Genomic DNA, 17,978 nt, shown 5'->3' with positions numbered 1-17,978 from the left:
ATCTGGCAGGAAGCACTATGAATCTCTTAAGGTAGCCAATGCCTCGTCACCAACATAATCTCATCACCAACTTCAAGAAACCGCTTGCAAAGGTAACGAAGCTTCTCATAAGATACACAGCTAGTGGTGTGTCACTTGAGGCAGACTGGCCAAAGTATCAAAAAAATGTGTATTTGGGTGAGCAACTAACAGGAATCACTATGACACTCATAGGGTAGCCAATGCCTCGTCACCAGCATAATCACATCAGCAACTTCAAGAAACCCCTGGCAAAAGTTACAATGACTCTTAAGATACACAACTAGTGTCGTAGCTATCAGGCAGACTGGAAAGAGTATCTAAAAATGTGTATTTGGGTGAAGAACTGGCAGGAATCTCTATGACTCTCTTGAGGTAGCCAATGCCTCGTCACCAGCAGAATCAAATCAGCAACTTCTAGAAACCCCTGGCAAAAGTAACGATGTTTCTCTTAAGATACACAACTAGTGGCGTATCGCTTAAGGCACACTGGAAACAGTATCTAAAAAATGTGTATTTGGGTGAGCAACTGGCACGAAAATGGTTCAAATGGTTCAAAAGGCTCTGAGCACTATGGGACTCAACTGCTGTGGTCATTAGTCCCCTAGAACTTAGAACTACTTAAACCTAACTAACCTAAGGACAGCACACAACACCCAGCCATCACGTGGCACGAAACACTGTGACTCTCTTAGGGTAGCCAATATCTCGTCACCAGTATAATCACAGCTTCAAAGTCAAGAAACCGCTGGCAAGAGTAACGATGTTTCTCTTAAGATACACAACTAGTGGCGTATCGCTTCAGGCAGACTGGCCACAGTATCTCAAAATGTGTATTTGGGTGAGCATCTGGCAGGAAGCACTATGACTCTCTTAAGGTAGCCAATGCCTCGTCACCAACATAATCTCATCACCAACTTCAAGAAACCGCTTGCAAAGGTAACGAAGCTTCTCATAAGATACACAGCTAGTGGGGTGTCACTTGAGGGAGACTGGCCAAAGTATCAAAAAAATGTGTATTTGGGTGAGCAACTAACAGGAATCACTATGACACTCATAGGGTAGCCAATGCCTCGTCACCAGCATAATCACATCAGCAACTTCAAGAAACCCCTGGCAAAAGTTACAATGACTCTTAAGATACACAACTAGTGTCGTAGCTATCAGGCAGACTGGAAAGAGTATCTAAAAAATGTGTATTTGGGTGAAGAGCTGGCAGGAATCTCTATGACTCTCTTGAGGTAGCCAATGCCTCGTCACCAGTAGAATCAAATCAGCATCTTCTAGAAACCCCTGGCAAAAGTAGCGATGTTTCTCTTAAGATACACTACTAGTGGCGTATCGCTTCAGGCACACTGGAAACAGTATCTAAAAAATGTGTATTTGTGTGAGCAACTGGCACGAAACACTGTGACTCTCTTAGGGTAGCCAATATCTCGTCACCAGTATAATCACAGCTTCAAAGTCAAGAAACCGCTGGCAAGAGTAACGATGTTTCTCTTAAGATACACAACTAGTGGCGTATCGCTTCAGGCAGACTGGAAACAGTATTTAAAAAATGTGTATTTGGGTGAGCAACTGGCACGAAAATGGTTCAAATAGTTCAAATGGCTCTGAGCACTATGGGACTCAACTGCTGTGGTCATTAGTCCCCTAGAACTTAGAACTACTTAAACCTAACTAACCTAAGGACAGCACACAACACCCAGCCATCACGTGGCACGAAACACTGTGACTCTCTTAGGGTAGCCAATATCTCGTCACCAGTATAATCACAGCTTCAAAGTCAAGAAACCGCTGGCAAGAGTAACGATGTTTCTCTTAAGATACACAACTAGTGGCGTATCGCTTCAGGCAGACTGGCCACAGTATCTCAAAATGTGTATTTGGGTGAGCAACTGGCAGGAAGCACTATGACTCTCTTAAGGTAGCCAATGCTTCGTCACCAACATAATCCCATCTCCAACTTCAAGAAACCGCTTGCAAAGGTAACGAAGCTTCTCATAAGATACACAGCTAGTGGGGTGTCACTTGAGGCAGACTGGCCAAAGTATCAAAAAAATGTGTATTTGGGTAAGCAACTAGCAGGAATCACTATGACACTCATAGGGTAGCCAATGCCTCGTCACCAGCATAATCACATCAGCAACTTCAAGAAATCCCTGGCAAAAGTTACAATGACTCTTAAGATACACAACTAGTGGCGTAGCTATCAGGCAGACTGGAAAGAGTATCTAAAAAATGTGTATTTGGGTGAAGAACTGGCAGGAATCTCTATGACTCTCTTGAGGTAGCCAATGCCTCGTCACCAGCAGAATCAAATCAGCAACTTCTAGAAACCCCTGGCAAAAGTAACGATGTTTCTCTTAAGATACACAACTAGTGGCGTATCGCTTCAGGCACACTGGAAACAGTATCTAAAAAATGTGTATTTGGGTGAGCAACTGGCACGAAAATGGTTCAAATGGTTCAAATGGCTCTGAGCACTATGGGACTCAACTGCTGTGGTCATTAGTCCCCTAGAACTTAGAACTACTTAAACCTAACTAACCTAAGGACAGCACACAACACCCAGCCATCACGTGGCACGAAACACTGTGACTCTCTTAGGGTAGCCAATATCTCGTCACCAGTATAATCACAGCTTCAAAGTCAAGAAACCGCTGGCAAGAGTAACGATGTTTCTCTTAAGATACACAACTAGTGGCGTATCGCTTCAGGCAGACTGGCCACAGTATCTCAAAATGTGTATTTGGGTGAGCAACTGGCAGGAAGCACTATGACTCTCTTAAGGTAGCCAATGCCTCGTCACCAACATAATCTCATCACCAACTTCAAGAAACCGCTTGCAAAGGTAACGAAGCTTCTCATAAGATACACAGCTAGTGGGGTGTCACTTGAGGCAGACTGGCCAAAGTATCAAAAAAATGTGTATTTGGGTGAGCAACTAACAGGAATCACTATGACACTCATAGGGTAGCCAATGCCTCGTCACCAGCGTAATCACATCAGCAACTTCAAGAAACCCCTGGCAAAAGTTACAATGACTCTTAAGATACACAACTAGTGGCGTAGCTATCAGGCAGACTGGAAAGAGTATCTAAAAAATGTGTATTTGGGTGAAGAGCTGGCAGGAATCTCTATGACTCTCTTGAGGTAGCCAATGCCTCGTCACCAGTAGAATCAAATGAGCATCTTCTAGAAACCCCTGGCAAAAGTAGCGATGTTTCTCTTAAGATACACAACTAGTGGCGTATCGCTTCAGGCACACTGGAAACAGTATCTAAAAAATGTGTATTTGTGTGAGCAACTGGCACGAAACACTGTGACTCTCTTAGGGTAGCCAATATCTTGTCACCAGTATAATCACAGCTTCAAAGTCAAGAAACCGCTGGCAAGAGTAACGATGTTTCTCTTAAGATACACAACTAGTGGCGTATCGCTTCAGGCAGACTGGCCACAGTATCTCAAAATGTGTATTTGGGTGAGCAACTGGCAGGAAGCACTATGACTCTCTTAAGGTAGCCAATGCTTCGTCACCAACATAATCCCATCTCCAACTTCAAGAAACCGCTTGCAAAGGTAACGAAGCTTCTCATAAGATACACAGCTAGTGGGGTGTCACTTGAGGCAGACTGGCCAAAATGTAAAAAAAATGTGTATTTGGGTAAGCAACTAGCAGGAATCACTATGACACTCATAGGGTAGCCAATGCCTCGTCACCAGCATAATCACATCAGCAACTTCAAGAAATCCCTGGCAAAAGTTACAATGACTCTTAAGATACACAACTAGTGGCGTAGCTATCAGGCAGACTGGAAAGAGTATCTAAAAAATGTGTATTTGGGTGAAGAACTGGCAGGAATCTCTATGACTCTCTTGAGGTAGCCAATGCCTCGTCACCAGCAGAATCAAATCAGCAACTTCTAGAAACCCCTGGCAAAAGTAACGATGTTTCTCTTAAGATACACAACTAGTGGCGTATCGCTTCAGGCACACTGGAAACAGTATCTAAAAAATGTGTATTTGGGTGAGCAACTGGCACGAAAATGGTTCAAATGGTTCAAATGGCTCTGAGCACTATGGGACTCAACTGCTGTGGTCATTAGTCCCCTAGAACTTAGAACTACTTAAACCTAACTAACCTAAGGACAGCACACAACACCCAGCCATCACGTGGCACGAAACACTGTGACTCTCTTAGGGTAGCCAATATCTCGTCACCAGTATAATCACAGCTTCAAAGTCAAGAAACCGCTGGCAAGAGTAACGATGTTTCTCTTAAGATACACAACTAGTGGCGTATCGCTTCAGGCAGACTGGCCACAGTATCTCAAAATGTGTATTTGGGTGAGCAACTGGCAGGAAGCACTATGACTCTCTTAAGGTAGCCAATGCCTCGTCACCAACATAATCTCATCACCAACTTCAAGAAACCGCTTGCAAAGGTAACGAAGCTTCTCATAAGATACACAGCTAGTGGGGTGTCACTTGAGGCAGACTGGCCAAAGTATCAAAAAAATGTGTATTTGGGTGAGCAACTAACAGGAATCACTATGACACTCATAGGGTAGCCAATGCCTCGTCACCAGCGTAATCACATCAGCAACTTCAAGAAACCCCTGGCAAAAGTTACAATGACTCTTAAGATACACAACTAGTGGCGTAGCTATCAGGCAGACTGGAAAGAGTATCTAAAAAATGTGTATTTGGGTGAAGAGCTGGCAGGAATCTCTATGACTCTCTTGAGGTAGCCAATGCCTCGTCACCAGTAGAATCAAATGAGCATCTTCTAGAAACCCCTGGCAAAAGTAGCGATGTTTCTCTTAAGATACACAACTAGTGGCGTATCGCTTCAGGCACACTGGAAACAGTATCTAAAAAATGTGTATTTGTGTGAGCAACTGGCACGAAACACTGTGACTCTCTTAGGGTAGCCAATATCTTGTCACCAGTATAATCACAGCTTCAAAGTCAAGAAACCGCTGGCAAGAGTAACGATGTTTCTCTTAAGATACACAACTAGTGGCGTATCGCTTCAGGCAGACTGGCCACAGTATCTCAAAATGTGTATTTGGGTGAGCAACTGGCAGGAAGCACTATGACTCTCTTAAGGTAGCCAATGCTTCGTCACCAACATAATCCCATCTCCAACTTCAAGAAACCGCTTGCAAAGGTAACGAAGCTTCTCATAAGATACACAGCTAGTGGGGTGTCACTTGAGGCAGACTGGCCAAAATGTAAAAAAAATGTGTATTTGGGTAAGCAACTAGCAGGAATCACTATGACACTCATAGGGTAGCCAATGCCTCGTCACCAGCAGAATCACATCAGCAACTTCAAGAAATCCCTGGCAAAAGTTACAATGACTCTTAAGATACACAACTAGTGGCGTAGCTATCAGGCAGACTGGAAAGAGTATCTAAAAAATGTGTATTTGGGTGAAGAACTGGCAGGAATCTCTATGACTCTCTTGAGGTAGCCAATGCCTCGTCACCAGCAGAATCAAATCAGCAACTTCTAGAAACCCCTGGCAAAAGTAGCGATGTTTCTCTTAAGATACACAACTAGTGGCGTATCGCTTCAGGCAGACTGGCCACAGTATCTCAAAATGTGTATTTGGGTGAGCATCTGGCAGGAAGCACTATGAATCTCTTAAGGTAGCCAATGCCTCGTCACCAACATAATCTCATCACCAACTTCAAGAAACCGCTTGCAAAGGTAACGAAGCTTCTCATAAGATACACAGCTAGTGGTGTGTCACTTGAGGCAGACTGGCCAAAGTATCAAAAAAATGTGTATTTGGGTGAGCAACTAACAGGAATCACTATGACACTCATAGGGTAGCCAATGCCTCGTCACCAGCATAATCACATCAGCAACTTCAAGAAACCCCTGGCAAAAGTTACAATGACTCTTAAGATACACAACTAGTGTCGTAGCTATCAGGCAGACTGGAAAGAGTATCTAAAAAATGTGTATTTGGGTGAAGAGCTGGCAGGAATCTCTATGACTCTCTTGAGGTAGCCAATGCCTCGTCACCAGTAGAATCAAATCAGCATCTTCTAGAAACCCCTGGCAAAAGTAGCGATGTTTCTCTTAAGATACACTACTAGTGGCGTATCGCTTCAGGCACACTGGAAACAGTATCTAAAAAATGTGTATTTGTGTGAGCAACTGGCACGAAAAACTGTGACTCTCTTAGGGTAGCCAATATCTCGTCACCAGTATAATCACAGCTTCAAAGTCAAGAAACCGCTGGCAAGAGTAACGATGTTTCTCTTAAGATACACAACTAGTGGCGTATCGCTTCAGGCAGACTGGCCACAGTATCTCAAAATGTGTATTTGGGTGAGCAACTGGCAGGAAGCACTATGACTCTCTTAAGGTAGCCAATGCTTCGTCACCAACATAATCCCATCTCCAACTTCAAGAAACCGCTTGCAAAGGTAACGAAGCTTCTCATAAGATACACAGCTAGTGGGGTGTCACTTGAGGCAGACTGGCCAAAGTATCAAAAAAATGTGTATTTGGGTAAGCAACTAGCAGGAATCACTATGACACTCATAGGGTAGCCAATGCCTCGTCACCAGCATAATCACATCAGCAACTTCAAGAAATCCCTGGCAAAAGTTACAATGACTCTTAAGATACACAACTAGTGGCGTAGCTATCAGGCAGACTGGAAAGAGTATCTAAAAAATGTGTATTTGGGTGAAGAACTGGCAGGAATCTCTATGACTCTCTTGAGGTAGCCAATGCCTCGTCACCAGCAGAATCAAATCAGCAACTTCTAGAAACCCCTGGCAAAAGTAACGATGTTTCTCTTAAGATACACAACTAGTGGCGTATCGCTTCAGGCACACTGGAAACAGTATCTAAAAAATGTGTATTTGGGTGAGCAACTGGCACGAAAATGGTTCAAATGGTTCAAATGGCTCTGAGCACTATGGGACTCAACTGCTGTGGTCATTAGTCCCCTAGAACTTAGAACTACTTAAACCTAACTAACCTAAGGACAGCACACAACACCCAGCCATCACGTGGCACGAAACACTGTGACTCTCTTAGGGTAGCCAATATCTCGTCACCAGTATAATCACAGCTTCAAAGTCAAGAAACCGCTGGCAAGAGTAACGATGTTTCTCTTAAGATACACAACTAGTGGCGTATCGCTTCAGGCAGACTGGCCACAGTATCTCAAAATGTGTATTTGGGTGAGCATCTGGCAGGAAGCACTATGACTCTCTTAAGGTAGCCAATGCCTCGTCACCAACATAATCTCATCACCAACTTCAAGAAACCGCTTGCAAAGGTAACGAAGCTTCTCATAAGATACACTGCTAGTGGGGTGTCACTTGAGGCAGACTGGCCAAAGTATCAAAAAAATGTGTATTTGGGTGAGCAACTAACAGGAATCACTATGACACTCATAGGGTAGCCAATGCCTCGTCACCAGCATAATCACATCAGCAACTTCAAGAAACCCCTGGTAAAAGTTACAATGACTCTTAAGATACACAACTAGTGTCGTAGCTATCAGGCAGACTGGAAAGAGTATCTAAAAAATGTGTATTTGGGTGAAGAGCTGGCAGGAATCTCTATGACTCTCTTGAGGTAGCCAATGCCTCGTCACCAGTAGAATCAAATCAGCATCTTCTAGAAACCCCTGGCAAAAGTAGCGATGTTTCTCTTAAGATACACTACTAGTGGCGTATCGCTTCAGGCACACTGGAAACAGTATCTAAAAAATGTGTATTTGTGTGAGCAACTGGCACGAAACACTGTGACTCTCTTAGGGTAGCCAATATCTCGTCACCAGTATAATCACAGCTTCAAAGTCAAGAAACCGCTGGCAAGAGTAACGATGTTTCTCTTAAGATACACAACTAGTGGCGTATCGCTTCAGGCAGACTGGCCACAGTATCTCAAAATGTGTATTTGGGTGAGCAACTGGCAGGAAGCACTATGACTCTCTTAAGGTAGCCAATGCTTCGTCACCAACATAATCCCATCTCCAACTTCAAGAAACCGCTTGCAAAGGTAACGAAGCTTCTCATAAGATACACAGCTAGTGGGGTGTCACTTGAGGCAGACTGGCCAAAGTATCAAAAAAATGTGTATTTGGGTAAGCAACTAGCAGGAATCACTATGACACTCATAGGGTAGCCAATGCGTCGTCACCAGCATAATCACATCAGCAACTTCAAGAAATCCCTGGCAAAAGTTACAATGACTCTTAAGATACACAACTAGTGGCGTAGCTATCAGTCAGACTGGAAAGAGTATCTAAAAAATGTGTATTTGGGTGAAGAACTGGCAGGAATCTCTATGACTCTCTTGAGGTAGCCAATGCCTCGTCACCAGCAGAATCAAATCAGCAACTTCTAGAAACCCCTGGCAAAAGTAACGATGTTTCTCTTAAGATACACAACTAGTGGCGTATCGCTTCAGGCACACTGGAAACAGTATCTAAAAAATGTGTATTTGGGTGAGCAACTGGCACGAAAATGGTTCAAATGGTTCAAATGGCTCTGAGCACTATGGGACTCAACTGCTGTGGTCATTAGTCCCCTAGAACTTAGAACTACTTAAACCTAACTAACCTAAGGACAGCACACAACACCCTGCCATCACGTGGCACGAAACACTGTGACTCTCTTAGGGTAGCCAATATCTCGTTACCAGTATAATCACAGCTTCAAAGTCAAGAAACCGCTGGCAAGAGTAACGATGTTTCTCTTAAGATACACAACTAGTGGCGTATCGCTTCAGGCAGACTGGCCACAGTATCTCAAAATGTGTATTTGGGTGAGCAACTGACAGGAAGCACTATGACTCTCTTAAGGTAGCCAATGCCTCGTCACCAACATAATCTCATCACCAACTTCAAGAAACCGCTTGCATAGGTAACGAAGCTTCTCATAAGATACACAGCTAGTGGGGTGTCACTTGAGGCAGACTGGCCAAAGTATCAAAAAAATGTGTATTTGGGTGAGCAACTAACAGGAATCACTATGACACTCATAGGGTAGCCAATGCCTCGTCACCAGCATAATCACATCAGCAACTTCAAGAAACCCCTGGCAAAAGTTACAATGACTCTTAAGATACACAACTAGTGTCGTAGCTATCAGGCAGACTGGAAAGAGTATCTAAAAAATGTGTATTTGGGTGAAGAGCTGGCAGGAATCTCTATGACTCTCTTGAGGTAGCCAATGCCTCGTCACCAGTAGAATCAAATCAGCATCTTCTAGAAACCCCTGGCAAAAGTTGCGTGGTTTCTCTTAAGATACACTACTAGTGGCGTATCGCTTCAGGCACACTGGAAACAGTATCTAAAAAATGTGTATTTGTGTGAGCAACTGGCACGAAACACTGTGACTCTCTTAGGGTAGCCAATATCTCGTCACCAGTATAATCACAGCTTCAAAGTCAAGAAACCGCTGGCAAGAGTAACGATGTTTCTCTTAAGATACACAACTAGTGGCGTATCGCTTCAGGCAGACTGGCCACAGTATCTCAAAATGTGTATTTGGGTGAGCAACTGGCAGGAAGCACTATGACTCTCTTAAGGTAGCCAATGCCTCGTCACCAACATAATCCCATCTCCAACTTCAAGAAACCGCTTGCAAAGGTAACGAAGCTTCGCATAAGATACACAGCTAGTGGGGTGTCACTTGAGGCAGACTGGCCAAAGTATCAAAAAAATGTGTATTTGGGTAAGCAACTAGCAGGAATCACTATGACACTCATAGGGTAGCCAATGCCTCGTCACCAGCATAATCACATCAGCAACTTCAAGAAACCCCTGGCAAAAGTTACAATGACTCTTAAGATACACAACTAGTGGCGTAGCTATCAGGCAGACTGGAAAGAGTATCTAAAAAATGTGTATTTGGGTGAGCAACTGGCACGAAAATGGTTCAAATGGTTCAAATGGCTCTGAGCACTATGGGACTCAACTGCTGTGGTCATTAGTCCCCTAGAACTTAGAACTACTTAAACCTAACTAACCTAAGGACAGCACACAACACCCATCCATCACGTGGCACGAAACACTGTGACTCTCTTAGGGTAGCCAATATCTCGTCACCAGTATAATCACAGCTTCAAAGTCAAGAAACCGCTGGCAAGAGTAACGATGTTTCTCTTAAGATACACAACTAGTGGCGTATCGCTTCAGGCAGACTGGCCACAGTATCTCAAAATGTGTATTTGGGTGAGCAACTGGCAGGAAGCACTATGACTCTCTTAAGGTAGCCAATGCCTCGTCACCAACATAATCTCATCACCAACTTCAAGAAACCGCTTGCAAAGGTAACGAAGCTTCTCATAAGATACACAGCTAGTGGGGTGTCACTTGAGGCAGACTGGCCAAAGTATCAAAAAAATGTGTATTTGGGTGAGCAACTAACAGGAATCACTATGACACTCATAGGGTAGCCAATGCCTCGTCACCAGCATAATCACATCAGCAACTTCAAGAAACCCCTGGCAAAAGTTACAATGACTCTTAAGATACACAACTAGTGGCGTAGCTATCAGGCAGACTGGAAAGAGTATCTAAAAAATGTGTATTTGGGTGAAGAGCTGGCAGGAATCTCTATGACTCTCTTGAGGTAGCCAATGCCTCGTCACCAGTAGAATCAAATGAGCATCTTCTAGAAACCCCTGGCAAAAGTAGCGATGTTTCTCTTAAGATACACAACTAGTGGCGTATCGCTTCAGGCACACTGGAAACAGTATCTAAAAAATGTGTATTTGTGTGAGCAACTGGCACGAAACACTGTGACTCTCTTAGGGTAGCCAATATCTCGTCACCAGTATAATCACAGCTTCAAAGTCAAGAAACCGCTGGCAAGAGTAACGATGTTTCTCTTAAGATACACAACTAGTGGCGTATCGCTTCAGGCAGACTGGCCACAGTATCTCAAAATGTGTATTTGGGTGAGCAACTGGCAGGAAGCACTATGACTCTCTTAAGGTAGCCAATGCTTCGTCACCAACATAATCCCATCTCCAACTTCAAGAAACCGCTTGCAAAGGTAACGAAGCTTCTCATAAGATACACAGCTAGTGGGGTGTCACTTGAGGCAGACTGGCCAAAGTATCAAAAAAATGTGTATTTGGGTAAGCAACTAGCAGGAATCACTATGACACTCATAGGGTAGCCAATGCGTCGTCACCAGCATAATCACATCAGCAACTTCAAGAAATCCCTGGCAAAAGTTACAATGACTCTTAAGATACACAACTAGTGGCGTAGCTATCAGTCAGACTGGAAAGAGTATCTAAAAAATGTGTATTTGGGTGAAGAACTGGCAGGAATCTCTATGACTCTCTTGAGGTAGCCAATGCCTCGTCACCAGCAGAATCAAATCAGCAACTTCTAGAAACCCCTGGCAAAAGTAACGATGTTTCTCTTAAGATACACAACTAGTGGCGTATCGCTTCAGGCACACTGGAAACAGTATCTAAAAAATGTGTATTTGGGTGAGCAACTGGCACGAAAATGGTTCAAATGGTTCAAATGGCTCTGAGCACTATGGGACTCAACTGCTGTGGTCATTAGTCCCCTAGAACTTAGAACTACTTAAACCTAACTAACCTAAGGACAGCACACAACACCCTGCCATCACGTGGCACGAAACACTGTGACTCTCTTAGGGTAGCCAATATCTCGTTACCAGTATAATCACAGCTTCAAAGTCAAGAAACCGCTGGCAAGAGTAACGATGTTTCTCTTAAGATACACAACTAGTGGCGTATCGCTTCAGGCAGACTGGCCACAGTATCTCAAAATGTGTATTTGGGTGAGCAACTGACAGGAAGCACTATGACTCTCTTAAGGTAGCCAATGCCTCGTCACCAACATAATCTCATCACCAACTTCAAGAAACCGCTTGCATAGGTAACGAAGCTTCTCATAAGATACACAGCTAGTGGGGTGTCACTTGAGGCAGACTGGCCAAAGTATCAAAAAAATGTGTATTTGGGTGAGCAACTAACAGGAATCACTATGACACTCATAGGGTAGCCAATGCCTCGTCACCAGCATAATCACATCAGCAACTTCAAGAAACCCCTGGCAAAAGTTACAATGACTCTAAAGATACACAACTAGTGTCGTAGCTATCAGGCAGACTGGAAAGAGTATCTAAAAAATGTGTATTTGGGTGAAGAGCTGGCAGGAATCTCTATGACTCTCTTGAGGTAGCCAATGCCTCGTCACCAGTAGAATCAAATCAGCATCTTCTAGAAACCCCTGGCAAAAGTTGCGATGTTTCTCTTAAGATACACTACTAGTGGCGTATCGCTTCAGGCACACTGGAAACAGTATCTAAAAAATGTGTATTTGTGTGAGCAACTGGCACGAAACACTGTGACTCTCTTAGGGTAGCCAATATCTCGTCACCAGTATAATCACAGCTTCAAAGTCAAGAAACCGCTGGCAAGAGTAACGATGTTTCTCTTAAGATACACAACTAGTGGCGTATCGCTTCAGGCAGACTGGCCACAGTATCTCAAAATGTGTATTTGGGTGAGCAACTGGCAGGAAGCACTATGACTCTCTTAAGGTAGCCAATGCCTCGTCACCAACATAATCCCATCTCCAACTTCAAGAAACCGCTTGCAAAGGTAACGAAGCTTCGCATAAGATACACAGCTAGTGGGGTGTCACTTGAGGCAGACTGGCCAAAGTATCAAAAAAATGTGTATTTGGGTAAGCAACTAGCAGGAATCACTATGACACTCATAGGGTAGCCAATGCCTCGTCACCAGCATAATCACATCAGCAACTTCAAGAAACCCCTGGCAAAAGTTACAATGACTCTTAAGATACACAACTAGTGGCGTAGCTATCAGGCAGACTGGAAAGAGTATCTAAAAAATGTGTATTTGGGTGAGCAACTGGCACGAAAATGGTTCAAATGGTTCAAATGGCTCTGAGCACTATGGGACTCAACTGCTGTGGTCATTAGTCCCCTAGAACTTAGAACTACTTAAACCTAACTAACCTAAGGACAGCACACAACACCCATCCATCACGTGGCACGAAACACTGTGACTCTCTTAGGGTAGCCAATATCTCGTCACCAGTATAATCACAGCTTCAAAGTCAAGAAACCGCTGGCAAGAGTAACGATGTTTCTCTTAAGATACACAACTAGTGGCGTATCGCTTCAGGCAGACTGGCCACAGTATCTCAAAATGTGTATTTGGGTGAGCAACTGGCAGGAAGCACTATGACTCTCTTAAGGTAGCCAATGCCTCGTCACCAACATAATCTCATCACCAACTTCAAGAAACCGCTTGCAAAGGTAACGAAGCTTCTCATAAGATACACAGCTAGTGGGGTGTCACTTGAGGCAGACTGGCCAAAGTATCAAAAAAATGTGTATTTGGGTGAGCAACTAACAGGAATCACTATGACACTCATAGGGTAGCCAATGCCTCGTCACCAGCATAATCACATCAGCAACTTCAAGAAACCCCTGGCAAAAGTTACAATGACTCTTAAGATACACAACTAGTGGCGTAGCTATCAGGCAGACTGGAAAGAGTATCTAAAAAATGTGTATTTGGGTGAAGAGCTGGCAGGAATCTCTATGACTCTCTTGAGGTAGCCAATGCCTCGTCACCAGTAGAATCAAATGAGCATCTTCTAGAAACCCCTGGCAAAAGTAGCGATGTTTCTCTTAAGATACACTACTAGTGGCGTATCGCTTCAGGCACACTGGAAACAGTATCTAAAAAATGTGTATTTGTGTGAGCAACTGGCACGAAAAACTGTGACTCTCTTAGGGTAGCCAATATCTCGTCACCAGTATAATCACAGCTTCAAAGTCAAGAAACCGCTGGCAAGAGTAACGATGTTTCTCTTAAGATACACCACTAGTGGCGTATCGCTTCAGGCAGACTGGCCACAGTATCTCAAAATGTGTATTTGGGTGAGCAACTGGCAGGAAGCACTATGACTCTCTTAAGGTAGCCAATGCTTCGTCACCAACATAATCCCATCTCCAACTTCAAGAAACCGCTTGCAAAGGTAACGAAGCTTCTCATAAGATACACAGCTAGTGGGGTGTCACTTGAGGCAGACTGGCCAAAGTATCAAAAAAATGTGTATTTGGGTAAGCAACTAGCAGGAATCACTATGACACTCATAGGGTAGCCAATGCCTCGTCACCAGCATAATCACATCAGCAACTTCAAGAAATCCCTGGCAAAAGTTACAATGACTCTTAAGATACACAACTAGTGGCGTAGCTATCAGGCAGACTGGAAAGAGTATCTAAAAAATGTGTATTTGGGTGAAGAACTGGCAGGAATCTCTATGACTCTCTTGAGGTAGCCAATGCCTCGTCACCAGCAGAATCAAATCAGCAACTTCTAGAAACCCCTGGCAAAAGTAACGATGTTTCTCTTAAGATACACAACTAGTGGCGTATCGCTTCAGGCACACTGGAAACAGTATCTAAAAAATGTGTATTTGGGTGAGCAACTGGCACGAAAATGGTTCAAATGGTTCAAATGGCTCTGAGCACTATGGGACTCAACTGCTGTGGTCATTAGTCCCCTAGAACTTAGAACTACTTAAACCTAACTAACCTAAGGACAGCACACAACACCCAGCCATCACGTGGCACGAAACACTGTGACTCTCTTAGGGTAGCCAATATCTCGTCACCAGTATAATCACAGCTTCAAAGTCAAGAAACCGCTGGCAAGAGTAACGATGTTTCTCTTAAGATACACAACTAGTGGCGTATCGCTTCAGGCAGACTGGCCACAGTATCTCAAAATGTGTATTTGGGTGAGCATCTGGCAGGAAGCACTATGACTCTCTTAAGGTAGCCAATGCCTCGTCACCAACATAATCTCATCACCAACTTCAAGAAACCGCTTGCAAAGGTAACGAAGCTTCTCATAAGATACACTGCTAGTGGGGTGTCACTTGAGGCAGACTGGCCAAAGTATCAAAAAAATGTGTATTTGGGTGAGCAACTAACAGGAATCACTATGACACTCATAGGGTAGCCAATGCCTCGTCACCAGCATAATCACATCAGCAACTTCAAGAAACCCCTGGCAAAAGTTACAATGACTCTTAAGATACACAACTAGTGTCGTAGCTATCAGGCAGACTGGAAAGAGTATCTAAAAAATGTGTATTTGGGTGAAGAGCTGGCAGGAATCTCTATGACTCTCTTGAGGTAGCCAATGCCTCGTCACCAGTAGAATCAAATCAGCATCTTCTAGAAACCCCTGGCAAAAGTAGCGATGTTTCTCTTAAGATACACTACTAGTGGCGTATCGCTTCAGGCACACTGGAAACAGTATCTAAAAAATGTGTATTTGTGTGAGCAACTGGCACGAAACACTGTGACTCTCTTAGGGTAGCCAATATCTCGTCACCAGTATAATCACAGCTTCAAAGTCAAGAAACCGCTGGCAAGAGTAACGATGTTTCTCTTAAGATACACAACTAGTGGCGTATCGCTTCAGGCAGACTGGCCACAGTATCTCAAAATGTGTATTTGGGTGAGCAACTGGCAGGAAGCACTATGACTCTCTTAAGGTAGCCAATGCTTCGTCACCAACATAATCCCATCTCCAACTTCAAGAAACCGCTTGCAAAGGTAACGAAGCTTCTCATAAGATACACAGCTAGTGGGGTGTCACTTGAGGCAGACTGGCCAAAGTATCAAAAAAATGTGTATTTGGGTAAGCAACTAGCAGGAATCACTATGACACTCATAGGGTAGCCAATGCGTCGTCACCAGCATAATCACATCAGCAACTTCAAGAAATCCCTGGCAAAAGTTACAATGACTCTTAAGATACACAACTAGTGGCGTAGCTATCAGTCAGACTGGAAAGAGTATCTAAAAAATGTGTATTTGGGTGAAGAACTGGCAGGAATCTCTATGACTCTCTTGAGGTAGCCAATGCCTCGTCACCAGCAGAATCAAATCAGCAACTTCTAGAAACCCCTGGCAAAAGTAACGATGTTTCTCTTAAGATACACAACTAGTGGCGTATCGCTTCAGGCACACTGGAAACAGTATCTAAAAAATGTGTATTTGGGTGAGCAACTGGCACGAAAATGGTTCAAATGGTTCAAATGGCTCTGAGCACTATGGGACTCAACTGCTGTGGTCATTAGTCCCCTAGAACTTAGAACTACTTAAACCTAACTAACCTAAGGACAGCACACAACACCCTGCCATCACGTGGCACGAAACACTGTGACTCTCTTAGGGTAGCCAATATCTCGTTACCAGTATAATCACAGCTTCAAAGTCAAGAAACCGCTGGCAAGAGTAACGATGTTTCTCTTAAGATACACAACTAGTGGCGTATCGCTTCAGGCAGACTGGCCACAGTATCTCAAAATGTGTATTTGGGTGAGCAACTGACAGGAAGCACTATGACTCTCTTAAGGTAGCCAATGCCTCGTCACCAACATAATCTCATCACCAACTTCAAGAAACCGCTTGCATAGGTAACGAAGCTTCTCATAAGATACACAGCTAGTGGGGTGTCACTTGAGGCAGACTGGCCAAAGTATCAAAAAAATGTGTATTTGGGTGAGCAACTAACAGGAATCACTATGACACTCATAGGGTAGCCAATGCCTCGTCACCAGCATAATCACATCAGCAACTTCAAGAAACCCCTGGCAAAAGTTACAATGACTCTTAAGATACACAACTAGTGTCGTAGCTATCAGGCAGACTGGAAAGAGTATCTAAAAAATGTGTATTTGGGTGAAGAGCTGGCAGGAATCTCTATGACTCTCTTGAGGTAGCCAATGCCTCGTCACCAGTAGAATCAAATCAGCATCTTCTAGAAACCCCTGGCAAAAGTTGCGATGTTTCTCTTAAGATACACTACTAGTGGCGTATCGCTTCAGGCACACTGGAAACAGTATCTAAAAAATGTGTATTTGTGTGAGCAACTGGCACGAAACACTGTGACTCTCTTAGGGTAGCCAATATCTCGTCACCAGTATAATCACAGCTTCAAAGTCAAGAAACCGCTGGCAAGAGTAACGATGTTTCTCTTAAGATACACAACTAGTGGCGTATCGCTTCAGGCAGACTGGCCACAGTATCTCAAAATGTGTATTTGGGTGAGCAACTGGCAGGAAGCACTATGACTCTCTTAAGGTAGCCAATGCCTCGTCACCAACATAATCCCATCTCCAACTTCAAGAAACCGCTTGCAAAGGTAACGAAGCTTCGCATAAGATACACAGCTAGTGGGGTGTCACTTGAGGCAGACTGGCCAAAGTATCAAAAAAATGTGTATTTGGGTAAGCAACTAGCAGGAATCACTATGACACTCATAGGGTAGCCAATGCCTCGTCACCAGCATAATCACATCAGCAACTTCAAGAAACCCCTGGCAAAAGTTACAATGACTCTTAAGATACACAACTAGTGGCGTAGCTATCAGGCAGACTGGAAAGAGTATCTAAAAAATGTGTATTTGGGTGAGCAACTGGCACGAAAATGGTTCAAATGGTTCAAATGGCTCTGAGCACTATGGGACTCAACTGCTGTGGTCATTAGTCCCCTAGAACTTAGAACTACTTAAACCTAACTAACCTAAGGACAGCACACAACACCCATCCATCACGTGGCACGAAACACTGTGACTCTCTTAGGGTAGCCAATATCTCGTCACCAGTATAATCACAGCTTCAAAGTCAAGAAACCGCTGGCAAGAGTAACGATGTTTCTCTTAAGATACACAACTAGTGGCGTATCGCTTCAGGCAGACTGGCCACAGTATCTCAAAATGTGTATTTGGGTGAGCAACTGGCAGGAAGCACTATGACTCTCTTAAGGTAGCCAATGCCTCGTCACCAACATAATCTCATCACCAACTTCAAGAAACCGCTTGCAAAGGTAACGAAGCTTCTCATAAGATACACAGCTAGTGGG

Source organism: Schistocerca nitens, chromosome 3 (assembly GCF_023898315.1).
Source record: "Schistocerca nitens isolate TAMUIC-IGC-003100 chromosome 3, iqSchNite1.1, whole genome shotgun sequence".
In the NCBI taxonomy this organism is placed as follows: Eukaryota; Metazoa; Arthropoda; class Insecta; order Orthoptera; family Acrididae; genus Schistocerca; species Schistocerca nitens.
This window is presented reverse-complemented; position numbering follows the sequence as displayed.